Here is a 26,534-nt window from a genome sequence, read left to right as displayed (position 1 = left end):
TAAAAAATCCACAGGACCAGAGGGATTCACAAGTGAATTTTACCAAACATTTAGGGACCAATTAATCCCAACACTGTATAAACTATTTGAAAGAACAGATAAAGGAATTCTACCAAATACGTCTTATGCAAAAATATGGTTTTGATACCTAAACCAGGGAGAGAAAAACAGAGAAAGAAAACTGTAGGCTAATTTCTTAGTGAATATTGATGCAAAAATTTTAAATAAAATATTAGCAAGGAGATTATAGCAATATATCACAAAGATCATATACTATGACCAGGTGGGATTCATTTCAAGAAAGTTGAGTTAGTTCAATATTAGGAATACTATCAAAATACTTGACCATATCGATAATAATAACAAAATCATATGATTATATCAATAGGTGAAGAAAAAGCTCAGAGGACTTTCATTTCTATAAAAAAAACACTAGAAAGCATAGGAATCAATGGAGCCTTTTCTTTTTTAAAAATAGTAAGTAGTATCTATCTAAAATCAGTAGCAAGCATTATTTGAATGAGAAAAAACTTGAAACCTTCCCTATAAGATTAAGGGTGAAGCAAGGATATCTATCATTCCTACTATTATTTAGAACTGTATTGGAAATGTTAAGTATAGCAATAAGACAACAAGAAGAAACTGAAGGACTAAAAATAGGCAACGAGGAAACAAAATTATTCCTCTTTGCAGATGATATGATCATATACTTAGAGAACCCTAGAGAATCAACTAACACATTAGTTGAAACAATTAACATCTTCGGTAGGGTTGCAGGATACAAAATAAACCCACATGAATCATCAGCATTTCTACATACTAGCAACAAAACCCAATAGGAATAGATAGAAAAAGAAATTCCATTTAAAACAATGACAGACAATATAAAATACTTGTGAGTCTATTTGCCAAGGCAAATCTAGGGATTATATGAACATAATTACAAAACACATTTCACACAGCTAAAGACAGATCTAAACAACTGAAAAACTATTAATTGCTCATGAATAGTCTGAGTCAATATAATAAAAATGGCAATTCTACCTAGAGTTAATTTACTTATTCAGTGCCATACCAATCAAACTACCCAATTTATAAAAAGAATATGAATAGGTGGTTTTTAGAAGACATCAAAACTATCGATCACTACATAAAAAATGCTCTGTTACTATTGATTAAAGAAACGCAAGGTAAAACTACTCTGAGATACCACCAAACTACTGAAGAATTATTTTATTGAACTAAATAAAATAGTAGCAAAATCCATCTGGAGTAGAGAAACATTAAGGGAATCAATGAAAAAAATGTTAAATAAGGCAGCCAAGCAGTTACAGATTTCAATCTATACTAAAAAATAGTAATCATGAAAATAATCTGGTAATGACTAAAAAATAGAATGGTGAATCAGTGGCATAGATTAGATACACAAGACAGTATTAAACCATCATAGTAATCTAGTGTTTAATAAACCCAAAGATCCAGATTTTAGGAATAAGAACTCAATATTTGACAAAGATTGCTGGAAAATCTGGAAGACAATTTGGCTGAAACTAGTCTTAGATCAACATCTCACACCATATACCGAGATGAAGTAACAATGGATAAGTGATTTAGACATAAAGGGTAATATCATAAATAAATTAGGGGAGCATGGAAAATGTACCTGTCAGATCTATGGATAAGGGAAGAACTTAGGACCAAATAAGAGGTAGAAGGGGAGTATAGGAAGTAAAATAGATAATTTTGATTACATGAAATTAAAAAGCTTTTTGCGCAAAGCTGATGCATCCAAAATTAGAAGGAAAACAGGAAACTGGGAAAGTTTTCTTTTTGGCCACAAGTTCCTCTGATAAAGGCTTACTTTCTCAGATGTATAGGGAACTGAGTAAAATTTATAAAAATAGGAGTCATTGCCCAGTTGATAAATGGTCAAAGGATATGAATATGCAGTTTTTAGAAGAAAAAATCAAAGCTACTGATTGTCATAGGAAAAAAATGCTCTCCATCACCATTGATTAAAGAAATGCAAGTTAGAACTACTCTGAGATACCATCTTACACTGATCAGATTGGCTAACATGACAGAAAAGGAAAATGACAATGCTAGAAGGGATGAAAAATTGGGACACTCATTGGGAGTTGTGAATGATTCTAATCATTCTTGAGAATAATTTGGAATTATGCCCAGAGGCTATAAAAACAGTTATCAATAGTTTTTAAGAGTATAAAGGGAACCTGAGATCAAAGAATTGGGAAGTTCTATACTGGATAGATAACCACAGCATCATAATTAGAACGGGAAGGGAAAAGAGAGACTATCTAGTCCAAATCCCCTTATTTTATTGATGAAGAAATTAAGGGCAAGGGAAGTTGAATGATTCATCCAAGGTGATACAGATAGTAAATTAAAGAACTAGTTCAAGTTTCTTTTTCATAAGAGGCCACAGTAATGCTCATTTCACTTCCGGTATAAAATTATTCTCAGGAATTCATTGGTCTTTACCAGTCACCTTGATCTCTCAGAATTATGCTCCTCCCTTCCAGCTTCTCTCTGTGAGAAGTCTTTCTCCATTAGAATGTAGTAATAAATGCTTAACAAATATTCTTTCTTTCTCATCTCTCTCAAGCTAACCCTATGTATGTACGCAAATATTTATCCATGTTTGTGTATCTCGCTGTCTCTCTCTGCCTCTGTTTCTCTTTCTTTGTGTATGCCTCTCTTTCTTTCTAGTTGACATCTGAATTCAGGCTCTCTGACTCCAAATCCAACATTCTTTCAATTACCCTTGTCTATCCTTGTCTGAGGCCACTTCCTGCTCTGAAATTCTATGATATTAAAATATTTATTTGAGGACACCTGAGTTTTCTAAAACTAGTTGGCCAGTTAATGGTCCAATTTGTGCTTTTTTCAGTGGGTTAGACACCAACTTAGGGAAGAATAACTTGATGTAGGATGATAGATTTTGAGTTGTATTGGACCTTAAAGGCCATCTATTCCAACCTCCTCATTTTACAGATGATGAAGCAACAAACCCACAGATGTTCAGAACTTGCTTCTTTTCCCTGCCTTATAAATGGAATTGCCTGTTCCAGGATGGTGTAGTTAAGGTGATCTGATAAAAGAGATAATAGGTTTTAGTTGAGTCTTATAAAGTGAAATAGAGACTTTAATTAATTATCTAGCTATTTCAGGTCCCAAACTACTAAATAGAAGAATAGAGAAAAAGATTCCACTTGGTTTGAATTAGATGGATAACTATGTTTATGGAACAGTTTTAGAAGGAAGGGAGGGAAGGAAACAAGTAATTTAAAAGCATCTATTATAAAGCAGATACTTCTTATAAGCATTGCCTCATTTGATAGAAGATTATTGCTTAATTCTCTGTTCTATCTACCTTTATATATGTACATATACATATACACACATACATACACACACATATATACATATACATACATACATACATACATACATATATATATATATATATTTTCCCAGCGTAGAATGTAAGCTTCTTAAGGGTAGAGACTATTTAAATTTTTTGGTCTATTTTATTCCTACCTCCTATGGGCAACTAGGTGGCACAGAGGATACGATACTTTGTGGAATCAGGAAGACTCATCTTCTTGAGTTCAAATCTAGCTTGAGACAGTAGTTGTGTGACCCTGGTCAAATCACTTAATCCTGTTTGACTCAGTTTCCTCATCTGTAAAATGGGTTGAAGAAGGAAATAGTAAACCACTCCAGTATCTTTGCCAAGAAACCCCCAAATGGGGTCATGAAGAGTGAGATATAACTGAAACAACTCAACAACAATTCCTAGCTCCTAGCACATTGCTTAACACATAGTAGATACTTAATAAATGCATGTTGGTAAATAAATGAACGAATAAAAGGAGAATCAGCTTTAACTCAGAACACTTTCAATATTGTCTTGAAAAGTTTTGACTTCACACAGATAGAGCAGTGATCTTGGTTTAATTTCACTTTGAGAATGTACATGGCATAAATGGGCTAGCTTGGGAAAGATAAGTAGAAATTTATTTGGATAGGATGCATTTGTGTTATAGAAATAAATTATTTTCATTCTCAAAAATCTTTGTCTACTATGTGGTTGGGAGAAGCTTTGTCCTTAAAAATACCTGGCTGAGTGCAGTCTGCTTTCCCCCCCAGTATTCCTGTCTGGGGGTGGAGTCCCAGCCTTCTCCAAAGAGTGATCAAAGTGCTTTTCAAAAAATCCAGCATCTTGGGATCTTCAGCTGCCCTTTGGTGTTTTTCTCTCTTTGACCTGGGAGAGGAAAAAATCACCTAGATTGTTTCTATGACAGAGGAGAAGAAGGAAAAGGGGAACTTTAGGAGAGGTGTTTGAAAGCAAAGCATATCCTTCCTCCCTGATTGTATATGAAAAGTGATTCTAGAATCCAAATATTCCATCTCTAGTTTCAACTTTTCGTTACTAACATAGCTGTCAAGAAGCAGCAGGTAAAATCAAGGAAAGGGGAAATAATTGTAAATCAACAAAGAATATTTCCTACTCCTGAAAACCCCCTACTAAAAATGACATCTTGACCCTATCTTAGCAGGTCCAACTTCCATAATGAATGACTGACTGTGATTTGTTGTTTACAAAGGGCTTTACATATTTAATTTAGTTTTATTTATTTATTGACAATCTAAAACAAGAGAGGAAGCTTGGAGTAGTGATAACTCCTTGGAATCAGGAACTTATGGGTTCGAGCGTTGCTCTTGAAGAATATTACCTTCCTGGTGTGTTAGTCAGTCCTTTAAGATAGTGTTACAAAGTATGCATTGGTGGAGAGAGTCAAATCACAAGTCCACATAAATCCATCCCTTGGTTTACAGAGTGCTTTACATACACTAATTATGATTCTCACTGCCTCACTGAGATTGTCAGTGTAGGTATTATCAGTCATTTTATGTGCAAGTGAAATAAATTATTATTTGCTACTATATTAACAACCAATTATTAAATTAGGATTAAGACTTTTCCCCCTTTATTTCCTCATTTAGGGACCAGACTTTATAGGTCAGTCAGTCTCTGAAAGACCTGATTGATTGATGAGATTACCCTTCTGTCTGTATGCATCCTTCCTTTTTGAAGAGGACCATGACATCAGAGAAATGATGACATGACTTGCACTTGACTTTGTTTTGAGTGAGGGAGGGCTGTGCAAGGTCACCAGCCTCACTTTCTCCTCCTGAGACATCTGGGTCCAGTGACCAGATATTCCTGAGATTACCCTTAATCCTAGGGGAACAGGCGCCTCAATCTTGGCCCTTGGGCTGTACCCCACTCAACTAGGAGACCTTACTTCTTGGTAAATTCTTACCTGAGCAAATAAGTACATGTCCTCCCACCCTCCATTAATGTTTAGGTTGACTCAGCTTATAAAGGAGAAAAAAAAACAGAGTGATTTGGATGTAGATGGACAGCTTTCTCCAGATTGATGGAGGTATCTGAGTTTCAGGATCAAGCCAAGCAGGAGGAGCTGAAGACTTCTAGCCCACCTCCCCATTTAAATGTCCACCAATCACGGTTGATTTTTACTTGTCAGGGGCACTCCCTTTTTTAAAAGTATATTAAGAATCTCAATGGTTTTGTCTTTGGTTACCAAAACCACTAAACATCAACTTACTGATAATTAACTAGCCTATAAGTTGATTATTAATGATCCAGAAACTCTCGGATTTTTCATTCATTTCACAAGGAAACAGAGACATGCAAAAGTTGAGAGATTCTGGAATTCTTTGAATTGCTCAGGGCTACATAGGTATTAAGTAGTTGAGCTGAGATTCAAACCTAGGCCTTCCAGTGCTCAATCCAGTGCTCTTGCCATGGATTCTCTAGCTACCACGTAAGAAATGATACTGATTTGTCCCCTACCTCCCCTCAAATAGGATGAAATTCAGAAAAATACCTTTTGAGTAAATACATGGCTTCCTTGGAGGCTTTCTTTTTAATGTTTAGGTTTCTGTTATTTGGAATTCTTTAATTTCACTTCTTGGACATGTTTTTGTATACTAGGAGTGAGAATAACTTCCTTTAACTTTACTTCTGGAAAAACTCCCTGGGAGATTCAGGAGTTTGGACTAAGTGTCCTATAATCTTATGAGATTATGATTGTATGTGACAATGGAGACATTGGAAGTGTTCCTTATGGGTTGGTTTCCATTTCTGAAGAGTGTATATCTCCTTCCTTCCTTCCTTCCTTCCTTCCTTCCTTCCTTCCTTCCTTCCTTCCTTCCTTCCTTCCTTCCTTCCTTCCTTCCTTCCTTCCTTCTTTCCTTCCTTCTTTCCTTCCTTCCTTCCTTTCTATTTCTATTTCTTTCTCTCTCTCTTTCTCTCTTTCTTTCTCTCTCTCTTTCTTTCTTTCTCTCTTGAAGTGCTGTTACTCTTTCTAATTCCATTTCATTCTCCTCCCCTCCAATCTCATCCTCATTTAGTCTCTAATCCTGTAGATCTTAGAAACCTAGATTGTGTGTGTGTGCATGTGCGTGCGTGAGTGCATGCGTGTGTGTGTGTGTGTGTGTGTGTGTGTGTGTGTGTATGATTGTAAGCAAGGTTCAGACTTTCTGCCTCATGTCCCAGGAAAGAGAAGAAAAGAGAGTCTTGAAATACCCAGACCAAAGCTGTAGCAGTCAGTTGAGTTCTAGGGGGACATGATAAGTTGCTTCTTAAAAGTTAAGATGCATGAATAAGAAAGGTGCACATGAATCAAGAATGATTGACTGAGATTTTCCCCATACCCCAATCCCCATGAAGCCTGTGAACTACTTGAACGTAAAATAAATAACAGTCAATGAGAAAGACTATTAAAGATGGCTTTTAACAGAGTGATAATGACCTTTTATATTCATCATAGTGCTACTTTTTAAATAAATATTTAATTATGGTTTAGCTTGATATGAGAAAGGCCTTCTTGTTTTTCCTAGCAATGGTGAAAAACAGTGAATTTTTGAAAAGAATTATTAATGATGTCTTTTATTTTTTTTTCTTTTTTTATTTTTTCTTTTTTTTTTTATTAATTTTTTTCTTTTTTTTAATGTTTAACAATCACTGCCATACAATTGCGATTTTATCCCTCCCCACCCACCCCCCACTACCTCCCTCCCTCCCCACGACTGCATACAATTCTGTATAGATTCTACATATACTTTCCTATTGAGTATATTTTCACTATAGTCATGCTGTGTAGTCAGACTAAGATAAATGAAAGAATCCGTATAACAAATCAGGACATGATACACAAACAGATACACATACACAAACATGATCTGCTACATTATGTGAGTGACTTCCATATTTCTCTCTCTGAGTGTGGAAGGCATTTTGCCTTGAGGTCCACCATTGGGATTTTTTTTTTTTTTCAGAAGTTCTTGTGTTATTACAAAAATCTAAGTCTACCAGAAAAAACTCTCACACACTGTGGTTGTTGCTGTGCATAAAGTTCTCCTGGTTCTGCTCCTTTCACTCAGCATCAGGTCATATAAGTCCTTCCAGGCCTCTCTGAAGTCTTCTTGTTCATCATTTCTTATGGCACAATAGTACTCCATTACATTCATATACCATAATTTATTCAGCCATTCCCCAATTGATGGACATCCCCTTGACTTCCAGTTTTTGGCAACTACATAGAGTGCTGCTATAAATATTTTTGTACATGTGGGACCCTTTCCCATTTTTATGATCTCTTGGGGATATAGTCCTAGTAGTGATATTGCTGGGTCAAAGGGTATGCACATTTTTGTAGCCCTTTGGGCATAGTTCCAAATTGCTCTCCAGAATGGTTGGATGCGCTCACAGCTCCACCAACAATGAATTAGTGTTCCAACTCTCCCACATCCTCTCCAGCATTTATCATTTTCTTGTTCTGTCATGTTTGCCAATCTTATAGGTGTGATGTGGTACCTCAGAGTTGTTTTGATTTGCATCTCTCTAACCAATAGTGATTTAGAGCATTTTTTCATATGATTATAGATAGCTTTAATTTCTTCCTCTGAAAATTGCCTGTTCATATCCTTTGACCATTTATCAATTGGGGAATGACTTGTATGATTATACATTTGGGTCAGTTCTCTATATATTCTAGAAATGAGGCCTTTATCCCCGAGCTTAGCTGTAAAAATTTTTTCCCAATTTACTACATCCCTCCGGATTTTGGTTGCATTGGATTTGGTTGTGCAAAAACTTCTCAGTTTAATGTAATCAAAGTTATCCATTTTGCATTTCATAATGCATTCTATCTCTCCTTTAGTAAAGAATTCTTCCCTTCTCCATAGATCTGATAAATACACTATTCCTTGCTTCTCCAGTTTGTTCATGGTATCAATCTTTATACCTAAATCATGTACCCATTTGGACTTTATTCTTGTGTACGGTGTCAGGTATGGGTCTATGCCTAATTTCCGCCACACTGTTATCCAGTTTTCCCAGCAATTTTTGTCAAACAATGGGTTCTTATCCCAGAAGCTGGGGTCCTTGGGTTTATCAAACAGAAGGTTGCTATATTCCTTGCCTACTGCGTCTTGAGTGCCAAGTCTATTCCATTTGTCTACCTCTCTGTTTCTTAGCCAATACCAAGTGGTTTTGATAATTGCTGCTTTATAGTACAGTTTAAGGTCTGGTAGCGCTAGGCCACCTTCCCAAGCATTTCTTTTCATTAGTCCCTTTGATATTCTGGACCTTTTGTTTTTCCAAATGAATTTTGATATTATTTTATCCAGCTCTAGAAAGTAATTGTCTGATAGTTTAATTGTATGGCACTAAATAAGTATATTAATTTGGGTAGAATTGTCATTTTTATTATATTAGCACGGCCTACCCATGAGCAACTAATGTTTCTCCACTTACTTAAATCTGACTTTATTTGTGCAAAAAGTGTCTTGTAATTGTGTTCATATAGTCCCTGGGTTTGTTTTGGCAGGTAGACTCCTAAGTATTTTATACTGTCTGCCCTAACTTTAAATGGGATTTCTCTTTCTATCTCTTGCTGTTGAACTTTGTTGCTAATATATAGGAATGCAGAGGATTTGTGTGGGTTTATTTTGTACCCTGCAACTTTGCCAAAGTTGTTTATTAATTCAAGTAATTTTTTACTTGAATCTCTGGGATTCTCTAGGTAAATCATCATATCATCTGCAAAGAGTGATAACTTAGTTTCTTCTTTGGCTATTCTAATTCCTTGAATATCTTTATCTTGTCTAATTGCTACAGCTAACATTTCTAGTACCATATTGAATAATAGTGGTGATAATGGACAACCTTGTTTCACCCCTGATCTTATTGGGAATGCATCTAGCTTATCCCCATTGCATATAATGCTTGCTGAAGGTTTTAGATAGATACTGCTTATTATTTTATGGAAAGTTCCCTTTATTCCTACGTTCTCCAATGTTTTTAGTAGGAATGGATGTTGTATTTTGTCAAAAGCTTTTTCTGCATCTATTGAGATAATCATGTGGTTTTTGTTAGCTTTGTTGTTGATGTGGTCGATAATGCTAATAGTTTTCCTAATATTGAACCAGCCCTGTAGTCCTGGTATGAATCCTACCTGATCATAATGTATTAATCTCGTGATAAGATGCAATGATGTCTTTTAAAAAATCACTTCAGTGATTTACTACTATCCCTTCCCTAACCTTACAACACTCTTGTATAATCAGAACCTTCTCTTTAAAAAGTACAGTAAAGGAAAATAAACTGAAACATGGATCCCATCTGAGAGCCAACACCTTATACTATTCCTGTATTACCTTCCCATTGAAGGGACTCACCCTTCCAACTTGCAGTAAACTGGTAGGTTAGATTAAGTCTTTTGAAACAGTGACTCTCAAAACCTGGCTTAAAGATTCCTGAGGGTCCTCAAAACCTTTTTGGGGGGTTTATGAAGTCAAAACTATTTTCATTATAATACGAAGGCATTTAGATCTCGTTCTGCAGCTCTGCTTGGTCTCAGTTTCAACGAAAAAGGTGCTCCCTTCACCTGTGCTAGGTATTCCCTTGTGTTCCCTACCTTCTCCTTTTCCATCTTCCTCTTATGTGTTGCCTCCTGTCCCCCATCAGGTTGTAAGCTTCTGGAAGGTGACAGTTGTCTTTCTTTTTTTAACTTGTATGCTAAGCACTTAGCATAATGTTTGGCACATAGTAGGCATTTAATAAATATTCATTGAATTGAATTGAAAAATTCCAAAATGGTATATATTGATAGACATAAACACAAGCTCTTGGGGGAGTCTTCAATACATTCTTAAAGTGTAAAGGGGTTCTGAGATAGCTTGAGTGCTCACTACTATAAATTCTATAGCCTCTGCTTCCTTATGATCAGTCTCAACATTGTCATTGCATTGATTTGAATTCTAACGTCTTTTAGTACTGTTTTCCTTTGCTTTTTTTGCAGTTGTTTTAGATATCATTTCTAGATTCTGTTTATTTCATTCTGTATCAATTCCTATGTTTTTTCAACTTTCATTGAGTTTCTTATGTTCATAATTTTTGGGGCACAAGTATATTCCAATATATTCATCATGGCATAGGAAGGGTTTGAGTCTTGGTGGGCACATCACTCAACCCCTCAGAGCTCAGACAATTCTCTTAAGATTCTAAATTGCAGAGATGCAGCCAAATTGCATTGGTAGAATATCCTCAAAGAGAGCTCCCTATGCCAGTGACATTACAGCTTCAGTCCCTTCCCCCAGCTCCAATCCCTACGGTCTTCATTTTTTTTTAGCCATTTCTCAAGTGATGGGCACTTATTTTTGCTTTTAGTTTATTGACACAAAAATTCCTGCAGTAATGAATCTGGAAATCATTTCCGGGAACAAACATATTGGAAGAACACCTAGTTAACGCTCATTTCATCATCATGTGAAAAGAAAGTCCCCACACTTTCTCCCTCCCCTGCTGAACAATTGCCTTTCTCTCATTGAAAGGTCTAGAAAAGGCAATTTGAATCTCTTGGTTTAGGGCCTGATTTTAATCTGATATCCAGTGTATTTTAAGATATGTCATGCATCTGATATTAGAATCTGTTCCCTGAGCCTGCTTTATTACTGGGTGTTATTCAATACAGCATAAAGGTTTAGACCAATTTATCTTATTCGAATTTGTGGGGGTAGTGAGGGAGGGGGGGGAAAGAAGCCATATGAACGATGAATCTCAAGTTTACAGCTATTTTGCAAAAGATAGCAGCCTGAGAGAATCTTAAAAAGTCAATGCAGTTGATACTCCTGTCAGTCAACTTATGATACTTGCCCCCAAATAAAAACAATTTTAGATGAATGATATTTCTCATAATGTCTGAAAAGAGTTTTTCTTTCAATTTTTTCCCCTTTCAAATTTGAACTGAACCTGATAACATATGGAAGGTTAGGAATATCTGCTCAGATCAAACTGTGGACACTGAGCAAGTTTGCAGTATATATGTACACATGTGAACTGTTGAATGTATATGTGTAGATATGTCTATATGTGTGTGCATGCATGAGTGTGTGTATGGATATAGGGCATTTGTGGATCTTACAGTGATGATCAGAGGTCACTAGAAGGACACTGGGTTTCCCCAGATTTTAAAAAGTTAATAGTTTCATTCTGAATTTTAGGTTAATTGAACATTGCATTTATAGATGAGAGCAATGGAATAGTGCATACTGTGTTAGACGGACAGAAAGACAAGTTCAGATCCTGCTTCTGACTCTCATTAGTTATGGGACCTCCAGGCATCACTTATTTTTTAATTGCCTCAGGAAGTTTCTGGCATTTAGCTATGATGTAATAGGCAGGTTGGTGGAAGTTCTTACTTTAGATCCTCACCGATAGATCACAATAGGTTGTGAACCTGATCAGATGGATACATGGAGCTCTGAAGACTGCATTAGTAAAATGGCCATTCAATTAAGAAATCATCAATTCAAGAAAGAAAAATTAAAGACTTTGGTAGGAATTGCCCAGGAAATAGCTTTTGTGCTCACCACTGAAATAGATTGCCGTACATTGGGGACTGAGGTCATTAGGTAAGACAGAAGAGTGATGGCATTTTAACTTAGCATCAGTGGCTAGTGGCCAATCACATTAGGAGGGATCTTTAGCAAAGATTGTGTCAAGTCAATGCAGCTAATTCGAAGCAGTGTATTTAAAGAATATATTAGGATCTTTAATGGCCATTAGATGCACATCTCTGTCTGCAGTACAGCCAGATCTTGATTGTTTGGGGACTAATTTCCCAGTTTGTTCATCCTCTTTCTGCCCACAGTTTGCTCAATTCACTGCTTATTAGCATACGTTTTGGAGGTCTAGGTTAAGGCAAGAGAAAGGGAAAATCTAAGCATTTCAATAGGTTCCTTTTTAACTGCAAATATTGACTGCTGGCTAAAATAAAGCTGCAAGATGCTCTGTGAATTTTCATTATTTGTGCCACATTTATCTCAACATTCAGTCAAATTCATTTCAGTTCAAATCAATAGGCATTTATTAAACCACAATATACTATGCTAGGTGCTGGGGATGTGAAGACAAAATCAAAATAATCCCTGACCTCAAAGACGCTACATTCTCCTGGGTGATATAGATAAGTAATCAATATATATTTAATATATTAATGAAATTCCTTAGCTTAATAGGGATAAACAGAGCCATTAACCTATTCCGTTAGATTGTTAGCTCCTTGAGATTGGGGGCTGTCCTTTGTCTCTTTTTGTATCCCCATCATTTGGCAGTGCCTGACACATAATAGGTATTTGGTAAATGTTTATTGATACTCAAAAACACATAAAAATAAGAAATAATAAAATAATGTAATAGTAGTTAGCAAATGCACACACATATATGTTTGCAAATACTTTTCATACATTTTTTTCATTTGAGCCTCACATCTACCCTGGAAGTGCTAATGATAGTATTTCCTTCTCTTTTAAAGAGGAAGAAACTGAACCTCATAGAGATGAAGTGACTTGCTCATGAGCAGGAGTCAAAGTGAGGAAGCAGGTGCTACTATAAAGTCACTCAGTTGAACAGGGAGGATATGATACTTCTAGTTGTACTTACTTTAAAGATATATACATATATATATATTTCCCCCAATTACATATTTAAACAATTTTTAACATTTTTTAAGAAAAGCTTTGAGTTCCAAATTCTGTTCTTCCCTCTCCTCCCTGAGACAATAAGCAACCAGATACAGTTCATGCATGTGCAGTCATGTAAAATATGTCCATATCAATCATTTTATATAAGAAAACTCAAACATAAAAAAGAAAGGAAGAAAGAAAAAAGAAAGAAAGTAAAAAATAGTATGCCTTAGTCTATATTCGATCAATATCAGTCCTTTCTTTGGAGACAGACAGCATGTTTCATCATGATCTTTCGGGTTGTTTTGGATCATTGTATTACTAAGAATAGTGAAGTCATTTACAATTCTTCATAGAACAAAATTGCAACTACAGTGTGCAACATTCTCCTGGGTTTGCTCTCTTCACATTGTATCAGTTCATGTAAGTCTTTCCAAGTTTTTTCTGAAATCATCCGACCTGCTATTTCTTATATTCAATCACAATCATATGCCACAACTCATTCAGCCATTCCCTGGTTGATGGCTATCTCCTCCATTTCCAATTCTTTGGCATCACAAAAAAAAGTTGCTATAATTATTTTTGTAAAATAGGTCATTTTCCTTTTCTTTTTTATCTCTTTGGAATACAGACCTAGCAGTGGTTTTGCTGAATCAAAGGATATGTAGAGTGTTATAACCATTTGGACACAGTTTCAAATTTCTTTCTTCCCAAGTGAAAACTCTGGCAAATTTCATAGTGGAGTGGGTTGAGTGGTAGTGTCAGCAACCCGTCTGAAATCTACTGAATATAAATTTGAAAGCTGATCTACTAGTTGGGGGCTTCTTCTTGAGTTTTTATAGAGTAGGAAATATTTCTGCAGGTACAACCATGACTTGAAACTTTGGATACTGGGACAAACAAGAGTCCTGGGCAAGAACCACATAATGTGCTCTCAAAGTAGTTTTGAAATTCACTTTTGAAATCTGTACAGGAAGTAACTAAGACAATTTGTATTGGGTGGAAGGGTGGTGAATGAGGGTGTCTATCTTGTAGCATCCTATTTTAACTATTCTTGCTAACTATGAGATAAATCTAATTGCTTCTAAGGAACTGAAGGAATGCATATATTAATTTTTTTCCAGTCTTTATATTTCAGTACCTTGGGTTAAAGTCATTGTAGCCTTGCCTTAGTTATAGCTCTGCCTAAAACCCTCTCTAGCTATAGAAGTTATTATTATTATTATTATTATTATTATTATCATTTTATAAAATAGAGATATTTAGTAACAGAATTAACTCTCTGTACACTTAAAAAATGATGTTACCTAATCATTAGAATACATGCAAAGGGCTTTCTTGTCTTCATGGTGGCATTAGCTGAATAGTAGACAGAGGGAAAGAAAGACAGAAAATAAGGAAGGAAGGAAGACCCTTACCTACAGTACTGTGCCCAAAGGGAATAGAAATTTTAATCTCTGAAACTTTTTTCTTTCTTTAAGACCAGCCTTAACCACAAATCACTTTGGATCTCATTGATTGGCTAACTATAGGTCACAGGTCAAGCCCTACTTGGTCATTGTTTCAGCCTTGATTGTCTCAGATTGAATGGAAATCATAATTGTTTCTGTTTTAGCCAGAAACTCTGAGGGTCTTTCCCTCCCAGACAGATTTAATTTTAATTTTAATTTATTTAGACTAGGTAAAGAGGTCATTTCCCTGCTTCATTTCTTATTAAACCTTAATCACTGAATGGGTGTTGCCTCAGTCAAACCAAGACCTGTTGAAGACCTTAGCTTGAAAAGACCAAGATTCCTCACTGTATCCTGGGTCATCTCTAGTTGTCCTGATCTATATCTAGTCACTGGACCCAGATGGCTCTGGAGGAAAAAGTGAGGCTGATGACTTTGCACAGTCCTGCCTCACTTAAATCCAATTCACTAGCATGTCATGTCACCACCTCCCAAACAATAACAACAACTGAATAGTCAAATGGTGGGACATTTTTTTCTTGATGTCGAACAATTCCCATTAACTGAAATAATATTTAAACATCGTATACCAAGGGTAAAATGTGCCAAATTGATTGTCAGAGTGTGACGAAGAAGAGATCCCACAAAGTGAATAGGTTAATTCCTCAAATATAGCATTACCTTAGGGTACATTATTCTCATAACTTATGTAAGAGCTTATTTTTTCTTGACTGTCACACAATACATAGACACACATATTCATATGTTACCCACCCTCTTCATCTCCCTTTACCTGCCTGCTCCCTAAAGTCTGAACTAGACATTTTCCAAGCTTCTGTTGTAGGGGTATCTTCTGGGTCAAACAAGACTGTTTTTTGTTTAAACACTTGCTGGTGAATTTTATTGGTATTTGGACAAAATTTATGCTCCTTTGCAAAATCAGTGGGTGCATTGCATTATAAATTGGAATACCCTTTCCTGCCTACTTGTCCCCATTCAATTCTTTACAATCCAAACAAATTTTTTAAAATAGACTATAATTTCTGAGAAAGTTCTTCTAGAGGGTATATAAGAATGTATGGTTTTGATTTAAAAGGCTTCCAAGTATCCCCATCTTCATGCCTCTATTTTCAAAATGCCTCCTGCTCCCATGTAGTGAATGCTTATATTCACAATTCAGAAGCTCTCGAGGACAGACGCATTTTGGCAAACACCCCAAGAAGAGTAGAAAATTGGTGCGTATGAATGAGCAGCCAAGGCTGTAGAATTCCCAAACATTATATCTGAGTGACCCTGAACTTTCTGACCCTTTGTAGCATCTCATAATGAGATATGTGAGCAATCGGAAGAGAAGGCTGTAACTTACATGTCCCAAATGGAAGGAGTAGTGAAAAAACTGGGGTAAGTGGTTTTCTCTTGGCATCTGTAGGTTTCTTTGCTATGTTGTGAGTTGCTTAGGAAGGATGCTCTTCAGCCCATACCAGCCCTTGGGAAACATCATAAAGCAGTCTGCCAGAAAAAATGTGTGAGCCAATGACAAATGGCACCTGACTCCAGGGGAAAATAGACTTTGGGAGGCTTTTAATGCCAAGCTTTATAATGTTTAGGATGACATACTGCCTCAGATTTCCCATGAGGATGGAAACCCACTCAGATCAGTTTAAGAGAATGTTTTCCAACAGGAGGAAACATGAAGAAGAGAAAGAGCTGAAACAAACAAGAGCTTAAAGCATGGAGATAAAATTTTGGGATCTACTGCCTGCTGCTCACCAACCTTCCACCATGAATATCCCAGACCTTTTGGCCTCTCCTTTCTCTTTTGTTTTTAATGTCACCAAAGTCTTCCATTTTTTTCCTTAAAAATGTCTCTGATGGCCATATCTTTTCTCTTGCTAGTGCCATAGCCTTAGTCCAAATCTCCATTATCTTAAGCTTGGATTGTTGCTATAGTCTCTGCCTCTAGCCATTCCCTATTTCAATCAATTGGAACATATAACAAGTAGACCAATCATCATCGTCATCTTTATCATCATCATCACCATCATCATCATCATTTCTGTAACACTTGATGGTTTGTAAAGCACTTTCCATGCATTATATCCTTTGAGCTCATAATAGCCCTATGAGGTACTACAGGAATTATGATCTTCATTTCAAAATGAGGAAACTGAGAGAGGTAACAGAACTTTCCCATGATCACACAGCTAGTAAACATCAAAGGTGGCATTTGAACACAGGTCTTCTTGATTCCAGGTCTAGCACCCCATTCACTATACCACTATGACATACTGCCTTGTAGTGGTGTTCCAAACCTTCTTTGGCGGAGTTTTCCTGCTCTTTGACATAAAGACCAAATTCCTCAGGCTGACTGACATGCAAGATCTGCCACAGTCAAACTCCATCCTACCTTTCCTTCCATAATATTCCAATCTGAACTGTGCTTCAGCTAGGCCAGTCTTTTCCTTGGCCCTATGAACCCACTGACAACTTCTATCTTTAAAGTTTCTGCTTGTTCATTTTCACTCACTAGAAAAATTCTTTCTTTCTCCCAGCTTTCCAACTTCCAGTTAGCCTACTGCCCTGAGCTTAAGCCCTAATTTTTCCATGAAACTGACTTGCTTTTTGTACAAGTTACTAGATGGTAAATTGGGGAATGCTTTTGTGAGAGTGTTTACTGGTTTCATCTAGACATTTAATAGTCTCTCACTATTTCATTTTAGACATGGTAGAAAGATATAGTCTGGATCATAGTATCATTAGACAGATATATAGTTCTTCCACCTTCATCCCATTGTTGCAGCTACTTTGGGACTTCAAGCATTTTAAATATATGTATACATATATATGTATATATATGTATATATTTATAATTTATTTATTTTTCAGTTTTCAACATTCACTTCCACAAGAACTTGAATTCCAAATTTTCTCCCCATCTCTCCCACCCCCACCCTAGGACAGCATGCACCCTATCCAGCCCTTCCCCCAGTCTGTCCTCCCTTCTGTCACCTCCATCTTCCATTCCTCTCCCCTCTATTTTCCTATAGATTTCTATACCCCATTGCCTGTACGTCTTATTTCCCAGTGACTTCAAGCATTTTACAAAAAAGTCAGATTATCCTATCATAGTAAAAGCAGTAGGGGTATATTATAACTATGTAAGACTTACCTTAAGCTACTCAGGGGTCAGTGCATGAAGGAGAAGGAGCAAAGGAAAGACAAAGGACATAGCTAGATCTCAGTCACTGGTTGGGGAAAGATACAACTAGGTTTTCCTTCAAAAAGTATTGAAAGAATCATTGACACTTTGTAGAAGCATTTCTATTAATGTTCTGTAGGACTCTACTTTTGGGCCTCATTTGTTCAATATTAAAAAAAATCAGTGACCTAAGTGAAAATGATACTGAGAGCTGGAATTTGAGTAGTGCTCTGAAACCTACAAATCACCATTTTCACAATAATTCTTGGGGGGGGGGGTCATCTAGTTGAGTAATAGTACCTCATTTATACAATTGTGCAAAACTCAGGTTCATTTAAGTGGAATGACTTGTTTGAGGTCATCTCACAGGAATAAGAACTCTGATCTTTTGACATAAATTCTAGCGCTCTTGTTATGACATCATGCTATTTCTCTAGCCAGCATGGATATCAGATTTATCTGCCCAGGACCTGTGATTTAATTGGCATGAAAACTCCCTCCCTCTGCTGCAGTACAAAAAAAGTGATGGTTAATGGTCAGTGATGGTTTGAGGAGATATCCATCTCAGACTTGGCCTACTCAGGTTACACAAACTCTCATTAATCTTTCTGTTCCAATATGAAGATATCTGTCTTCCCCACCTGGGCAGCTCAAGGATGCAAGAAAAGACTGTGGGTTTTATAAGAACATACAACTTCTCTGTCGGCTATGTCTGATTGATTTTCAATCCATGAGGTCACAGGTAAAGAGATGCTTGGGAATAAGTCAGAGATCTCCCCTCACTCCTCCATAGGTGGCATGAAAATCTCCAGTAGTGGAAGATTCCATCTTGGAATATTAAAGGAAAGGGGCAGAGCATTGGTGTCATTAGGGAGAAAAGAGAGGAGTATAGAACAGATGCTACCTGCCACCGAAAGAGGTTCTGTGAATCAGAAGAATCAGAGAAAATTCCATTTCTGGACTTTTGGTTGATTTTGTGAAGGAGAACTACCTATAGTGTGCACAATGAAAAGCAAAATTTATTAAAAAGAGAAGCACATGCCCTAGAACGATGATTATTAAGCAATGATTATTAAATTATTAAAAATGATTATTAAATAATGTTATTAAACAATGATGTTTTGGTCATCACATGAGAGTGCTTATTTTCCTCGAGGAATCTAGGCATCTTATGGAAAAATTTGAAGATGTGCATCCCCATGCAATTGTTACGTAGACTTTCTGGCACATGAAGGGAAACTTGGAACTCAAAGCACACTCTTTCAGAACCAGTACTTTATGATGTAATGGCAGGCTACCCTTCCTGTTGATAGAACCAAAGCTGGTAAACCTGGAAAAGGGCAGATTTGGTTTCCATGGTTTCAATTTACTTTCATGCAATGTGATTGAAAAGCCATCTCCATTCTTTGGAAGAGCTTGATGTAAATGCTTGTTTAACAGCTCACCATATTGAGCTGAATGATTCTCACAAATCATCATTTTCAAAAAAAGCTTGCAAACTTTTATTTTCTCTTCCTTCCTTCCTTCCTTCCTTCCTTCCTTCCTTCCTTCCTTCCTTCCTTCCTTCCTTCCTTCCTTCCTTCCTTCCTTCCTTCCTTCCTTCCTTCCTTCCTTCCTTCTTTTCTTTTTCTCTTTCTTTCTCTGTCTCTCTATCTGTTCTCTCTCTCTCTCTCTCTGTCTCTCTCTGTCTCTCTCTCTCTGTCTCTCTGTCCCTCTCTTTCCTTTCTGGCTAGGGGGAAGGGAGTTGTTGAGTATTTTAGAATTTTTTTCTTACTAGTGCAAATTGAACTACTGAAAGAAATTATCTTAGTGCAATATTCACTTAGACCAGCAGTTCTTGACCTTATTTGTGTCATGGATCCCTTTGGCAGGCCAATGAATCCTATCCTTTCTAATAATAGTGCTTGTAGATTCTTCTCCCTACCTCCATACATAACATTACAAAGGAAACTAATTATATTGAAATAAAGATGTCTTTTTTCCCTATTCTGGTTCATGTGCGACCTTACTTGCCCCTGAAATCTATCTGTAGACTTCTTGGGGGTCCATGAAAGCCAGGTTAAGAAACATTGCTTTAGCTTATATTCTAAAATGTATTACTAATGACTTGAGTTAGTTTTCCTATACTTATAGCCATTTCTGTAGTAATAACCATTACTGTACAGATGGAAAATATATAACAATAGTTACAGCTGTTACTGTACAGATGGGAAAATATTTTTAATATCAAATGACTTCAAATTTTTCTCTCCACCCCCAGCCTTACCCCATGCTTCTTACCTTGTGCTGTTTTTTCAGGGCATAGGGTTCTTTGTCCCATTAGGTCGTAAAGTCAGGAGAGGTCTTGCAGTAAGACGGTTTGACTTTGAGTGCTTGCTCTGACATTTATTTATCTCTGTGACTTGGGCGAATCACTTGTCTTGCTCTTATTTCCTCCTCTTGCAAAACTGAGATAATTCTATAAGTGTTACCAGCCTCATTGGGTGGGTATCTTCTTTAGATTTGGTTCTCAGCCTTCAGATTAAACTGCAGAAGAGGAGGTAAAAGTATACTATATTTCATTATATCATAAGGAATTTTCCTTAACATTTACAAAGTTATGTTGGTCTTTTCAGTGTTGGAGATATATTTACAGGGAACCCAGCCAAAGCTTTACTTCTGCTCCTCTCATTTTTCTCCTTGCCCTTCCTTCTTGTCCTCTATGTCAGGTCACACCATTCCAATCGCTGAGCTAGATGGTATTTCAGTTCTTGGTATCCTGCCAAAGGATTTGGGTTGGCAAAACTGACCCTTCTCTCAAACTTATTTTTGTGTGTACAAGCCCTTGAAATTAACATACAGTTCTTTTTTTTTCTCAGACTTCCTTGCCCTATGTTCTTCTAGGCAAGGCTTTGACTTTCTCTGACTATGAGTGGATATTGTTTTCTACTCTTGGCTCTTGGGAAAGAAAGACTCTTCCCTCTTTGGCCTCTCGAAGAATTCTCCACCAGGACTGCAGGCTATGTTCATAATAACTTGAAATGCCTATCGTAGCTCTTTTCTTAGATCTTAAGGTTCTGGTCACCTAGAAGCTTTCTCTTAGAATTTTTTTTATTCTAGGGTCATAATTCTAAAGCTGGAAGGAATCTCAGAGGTAATCAAGTCTACCGTCTCATTTTTGTAGATAAGAAAACTTGGACTTAATTAATTAAATTAAATTTATTTAAATGACTTGACCAAGATTACATAGTCAATGAGGGTCAGAGGTAAGATTTGAATCTAGGTCCTATGATAGCAGTCAGTGCTCTTTCCTCTAAGCAGTCTTGTTCCCACTATTCTTATTCATTTTTAGAAATTTCTCTTATCATTTGAAAAATCTGGAATTGCTCTTATTTGTGAGGTTGGCTTTTCTACTCTGTGGCCCAAACCATGAATCATCTCCTTCCCCTAACCATACAGTTTGGCAGGAGTTGAAAGAACCATAGAATTGGAGTCAAAGACATGAATTTGAGTTTTGACTCTGACATTTACGGGTGACCCTATCAAAGTATTTAACTTCTCTAGGGCCTTTTCTCCTCCTTACCTGTAAAATGGGACAATAATTTCCCACAAAGTAGGGAAAGAATTTTGTAAATCTTAAAGCCCTGTATAAGTGTGATCTATATTGTAACTCTTTACAGAACCAGTGTTTTTTGTTTTACACACACAGGGTCCAGTTCTAGACTTAATTTATTTTCTTGCTATGTCAGTAATTGGAGGAAGAACAAAGAGACATATCAATGACTTGGAGTATACGGGATAATGATAATGAATGACAAAGGGAAGGCAAAACTACTCAATACTGATGCTTTTTTCTCTGCCATAGAGAATCTTTAACTTCATCTTCATCTGAAGAACATTAGGACGAAATGATTAAAAGGAAGTTGAAGCCCAAGATAAGTGGGGAAAATGGAGGAAAACATCTAACCATTCTCAATGAGTTTAAGACAGCAAGTCCAGAGAAACAACAAATCAAGATGATGAAAGAACTGGCCAGCATGATATGGAATTGCTGTCAGATGTCTTTGAAAAATGGGGGACAAAGGAGAGAGGCTGCATGACTGGACATGAACAATTATTGCCCCAATTCTCAAATTCTATTTGCTCAAGGTTATTTGGGGAGTAAGTAGCCAGACTATGATTGAGCATAGGGCTTCTGGCTCAGACTTCAGTATTCATTTCTTTATATCCCATTACTTCTTCAAGCAGAGACTACATGAAGAATTGGACACATCTGAATGACTGAACAAGAATACACACATATATACATGTATATATAAATACATATATATATATATGTAAAAAATATATACAAAGTAATTGGAAGTCTTGCTAGCACTCGGGAGAATCAGAAATGACCTTGTGTAGGTGTCAGGTCCTCTCTTACTCTATGAAAACCTTTAGCTCTCGTGTCTCTTCTTATTTCTGGGTAATTTTCTTCCAACTTATTGGACAGCTTCTTGGACCAACAAACACTGGTTATTTTTCTTTGTTCTTTTTCTGGCACATTCTTTCTTCTTCTTCTGAAACTCCCTGGTTGGGGAGATTTCATTATTTAAAAAAAAGATTTAACATATATACCATATAAATAGCAATTACTTCTTCTTGCCTTCCTAACTGTTCAGGTCAGGTCAGTGCACCACGATTAGTTTTGGTATCCAGATGGACCAAGGTTAAAGTGTTCTTTATGCCCAGGTAGACCTTCACCTACTAAAGATACATAGAGAAACATAGAGAAAGAAATGTGTCACTTTAAGAAATGTCTTTCTATGGAGTTTAACAAAATGAATTCCCATTTTTGATTTTCTAATAAATGAGGAGGGGGAAAGAGGAATAGATCATAGATTATAGAGTTAGAACTAGGAGGACTTTTAGAGGTCAGCTAGTACAATCTCCCTATTTTATGGAGAAAGAAACCAAAGCCCAAAGAGATAGATCAGCCAGTCATTTATCAAGCACCTACTATGTGCTAGAGACTGTTAATCACTGACTATAAAAAGAAAGGCAAAAGACATTCCCTGCCCTTGAGGAACTCACAACCTGATGGAGAAAAAACAGCATATAGTAAGAATATGAAAAGTGGGGGAGATGTTAGGGTTAGGGTACCTGGCTCAAGGGCATGACATTAAAGCTCAGAGGAGTGCAACCAAGTATGAAATGAAGAGATGGATGCCCTGGGCATCCTCCTTAAATGAAAGATCTGGGAAGAGCCCTATACTGTTCACCTTCCACCCTCTTCAATCAGGGTCATGGGAAATGACTCGTCCAAGGTCATAAATGTAGTAAGTGGCAAAGACCAGATTAAAAGGTCATCTGACTTCATTTCTAGGATTCTTTTCATTGGAACCTAGGGAGGATAGTTTAAATTTTAGGACCCCTCCATAAACGTGTTGGAAGGGAAGATGAAAAGGGGCTATGGTTAGAGCTTAGGACTTGTTTAGTGAATAGCTCTCAGTTCCACATCTGGTGGTGAAGTGAGTAGAGCACTGGGGTCTGAAGTTGGGAAGACCTGAGTTCAAATTCAACCTCAGAACTTATTAGCTGTGTGACTTTGGATAAGTCTAATTTCTATTTGACTCAGTTCCTACAACTGTAAAATGGTGATGATAATAGCATCTATCTCCCAGGGATGTTGTGAGGATTAAAAGAGACAATATTTATTTTATAATATTATTTATTAATTTAATATTTATTAATATTTATAAATATTATAAAGTGCTTAGCTTAGTGTTTGCTATATAGTAGGTACTATATAAATGCTAGCTATTATTATTGTGATATTTCTGTCCCAGGTTCCTGTAAAATGGGGATAATAGTACCTACCACCCAGGGTTGCCATGGACTTCAAATGAGATAAAATTTATAAGTTGCTTAGCACAATGCCCAGCACATAATAGGTACTTAATAAATGCTTATTCCCTTCTCTTTCTCAACTATCTACCTCAGTTATGAGATGCTGCTCACCTCTCATAGTCCCTTCTGAGATAACAGTGATAGGAATGGGGAGGGAGACTAATGGAAGGGGAGCAATAGGAAGCTTTGGTTCTCCTCATCTCTTAGGTTCCTAGCTATTCTGGCTTCCAAAGATTGTTCAGGTAGGCTGGGTGAGACCCATGCTAATGAGCATTTCTGATTGCTCTAGAACTTCAAGAAATCCAATGGTACAGTTTATTATATATAATAATTATATATTATAATATTTTTATTAATGGTGCATTAATTCCAATGAGGTCATCTAGTACATCTAAGTACTCTTGGACTAGTTTTTGGTATTGAATGTCAGTCCATCAGTCAGGCATTTGCCAACAACTCCAGTGATATCCCTGCAGAGGAAGAATAGTCCAAGCTTTAAAAACATGTGGCACTCCCTAGTGAAAAGTTGGATGGTGAACAGAACAGTAGACTAGAATTAGAACTCTGAAGGACTCTCATAAAAGAACCAAAGGAATGCAAATACCTCATATCTCTCTTTTTTAATTTTCCTCCATGAGGGATGTGTGTTCCATTAACTCTTCTGCCTCCACTATCCCCCTGCTAATGTGTTACTGAAATATCTCATTATGTGACTTGTGGTTGTTTTTAGAATAGATAATTGCTTTCAACTTGGCCTGATAATCTTTTTCTAAGACCATGTAACTGACAGCTTGGATGGAAGCCCCAGCCACAGGGACTTGGAATCAGAGACATTTGGAAACCAAAAGGCTTTACAATAGGACACATTGCTATGAAGGGTATAGCAGATGGTCCCCCAATATGATACAGTCCCATGGTGATTTCCCTTTCCACTATGGGAAGTTGCTGACGTCTTCCTTCATGGGATCACAGCTTGATGGGTTCCCACTGGGAAGACATTGACTACTTCCTGAGATAAATGGTGTCTACACACAGGTTGTGATAAACTCTGTATATTCCCAGATTCAGAAACTTTAGAAATCTCACAGATGGAAGGGCCCCCAGAGACTACCTAAGTCCAAATGGAACACAAACAAGAATCTCTTCTATACCACAGTCAGAAAGGGGTCATCCAGCCTTGGCTCAAGTAAGGGGAAACCCACAAACTCCTGAAGTAATTAATTCTATTTTCGCTAACTCTAAATGGTAGGACATTTTTTTTTCTTACTATAAGTCAAAATTTGCCTTTTTCTCTTTCTACCTATTGCTACCCTGTGGGGCCACATTGAACAAGTCAGATAATCTTTGTCATGTGACAATCCTTCAAATATTTGAAGACAGCTATCATGTCCCTGCCCCAGTCTGTTCTCTAGGCAAAATCCCACTAGTTTCTTCAATTGGTCCTCATAAAGCATGATCTCATGATGTTGACTTCCTCTGAGTCCTCTTCAACTCATCAATGCGCTGCTTAAAACGTGGGGCTGAGACCTGAATGCCATACTCCAGATGTGATTTAATAGGGTAAAGAACAGCAGCGTTATCATTTCTTGATTCCTAGGCAGGGTTGAAAGTGGTATTAGCTTTCCTGCATAAGTCTTAGGTGGATTGTAGGTAATAAGTTAACATTTACAGAGCACTCTCCATACATTATCTCATTTGAACCTCACAATCGCTCTATGTGATAGGAGCCAGTGTGATTACCATTTGATAGATGAGGTAATTGAGGTTCAAGTGATGAGCAGAATCACAGAGACAGCAGGTTTCAGAGGCAGAATTTGAGCTCAGGTTTCTCTGATTCTAAATCTAGCACTCCTTCTTCTACACTAGAGGTTCCTAAACTTATTTGGCCTCCTTATTCCTTTAAAAAATTACTCAGCGCCCCCCTGGAAATCTACTTTTTTAACCCTCTAACATTTTTTTTGAAATTTTCATCATTTCAAAAATTATAAAATACATATATATTTTAAAAGTATACATCTTAAATTTAACAATTTACTGTAAATTTGTTGGTTTTTTCCTGCATTGAAATTTTGATGATGTAACTGTATAATATCTTATTGCAAACAAGTCATTACACACATATATTCCTGCTGAGGCATGCTGGACTTTTTGACAATGTGTGACATGCTTGCCTGCCAACACTCACTTGTTAAGACCTGTCAGCGAAATTTACCACTGATAGATTTTAACTTGTGTTTTGTGTGTTTATTTGGAAAATAATCACTACAACTTTGACTTTGTTATGCAGATGAAACCTGTATGAATAGTTTTTCAAAGTCTTCTTTGCTTTTCTTTTTACCTTATGCTTCCAGCAGTCCCTTATTTTTATATTCAGTGCCCTCTCTCAATTGCTGCTATCACCCCAGGGTATGGTAGCACCCACTTTGGGAACCTATGTATGTTTCTTCCCCAGGATCACTAGATAGTTTTTTTCCAAAGTTTGATCCAAATTAGTTAATCTGTATAAGGGCCACATTTCCTTATGAAAAACTCAAAGTGCATGGCTAAGACTCCAAGAAGCTTCATCTATATATGTACTCTTATAAATTCACAGGTGTATTCATACATCTATTGCCTGTGGAAATTCACCAGATAGTTCCTAGAACAGTCTACAGATTCATTGTTTATGTTTGGTATCCAATGTTTCAAAGGAGAACCTTGCCCTCTCACTGTCTGTGAGTAGATGTTTTCGAGACTCCAGTCAATTTATAGTAATTAATGTGATAAGGACAGCAGTTGTAGCAGTCATTAATTCCTTAATCTTGGAGCAGGAAAGGATTAGTAAGAGATAAATATAGCTTATGGCATTTTCTCATGAGAACAAGCCCTTTAAAAACAGTGTGGGCCCATAGCAGGAATGGAGGCCTGGGAATAAAAGCAATCTTCTTTTG

This window comes from Notamacropus eugenii, chromosome 6 (genome assembly GCF_028372415.1).
Source record: "Notamacropus eugenii isolate mMacEug1 chromosome 6, mMacEug1.pri_v2, whole genome shotgun sequence".
NCBI classification, from domain to species: domain Eukaryota; kingdom Metazoa; phylum Chordata; class Mammalia; order Diprotodontia; family Macropodidae; genus Notamacropus; species Notamacropus eugenii.
This window is presented reverse-complemented; position numbering follows the sequence as displayed.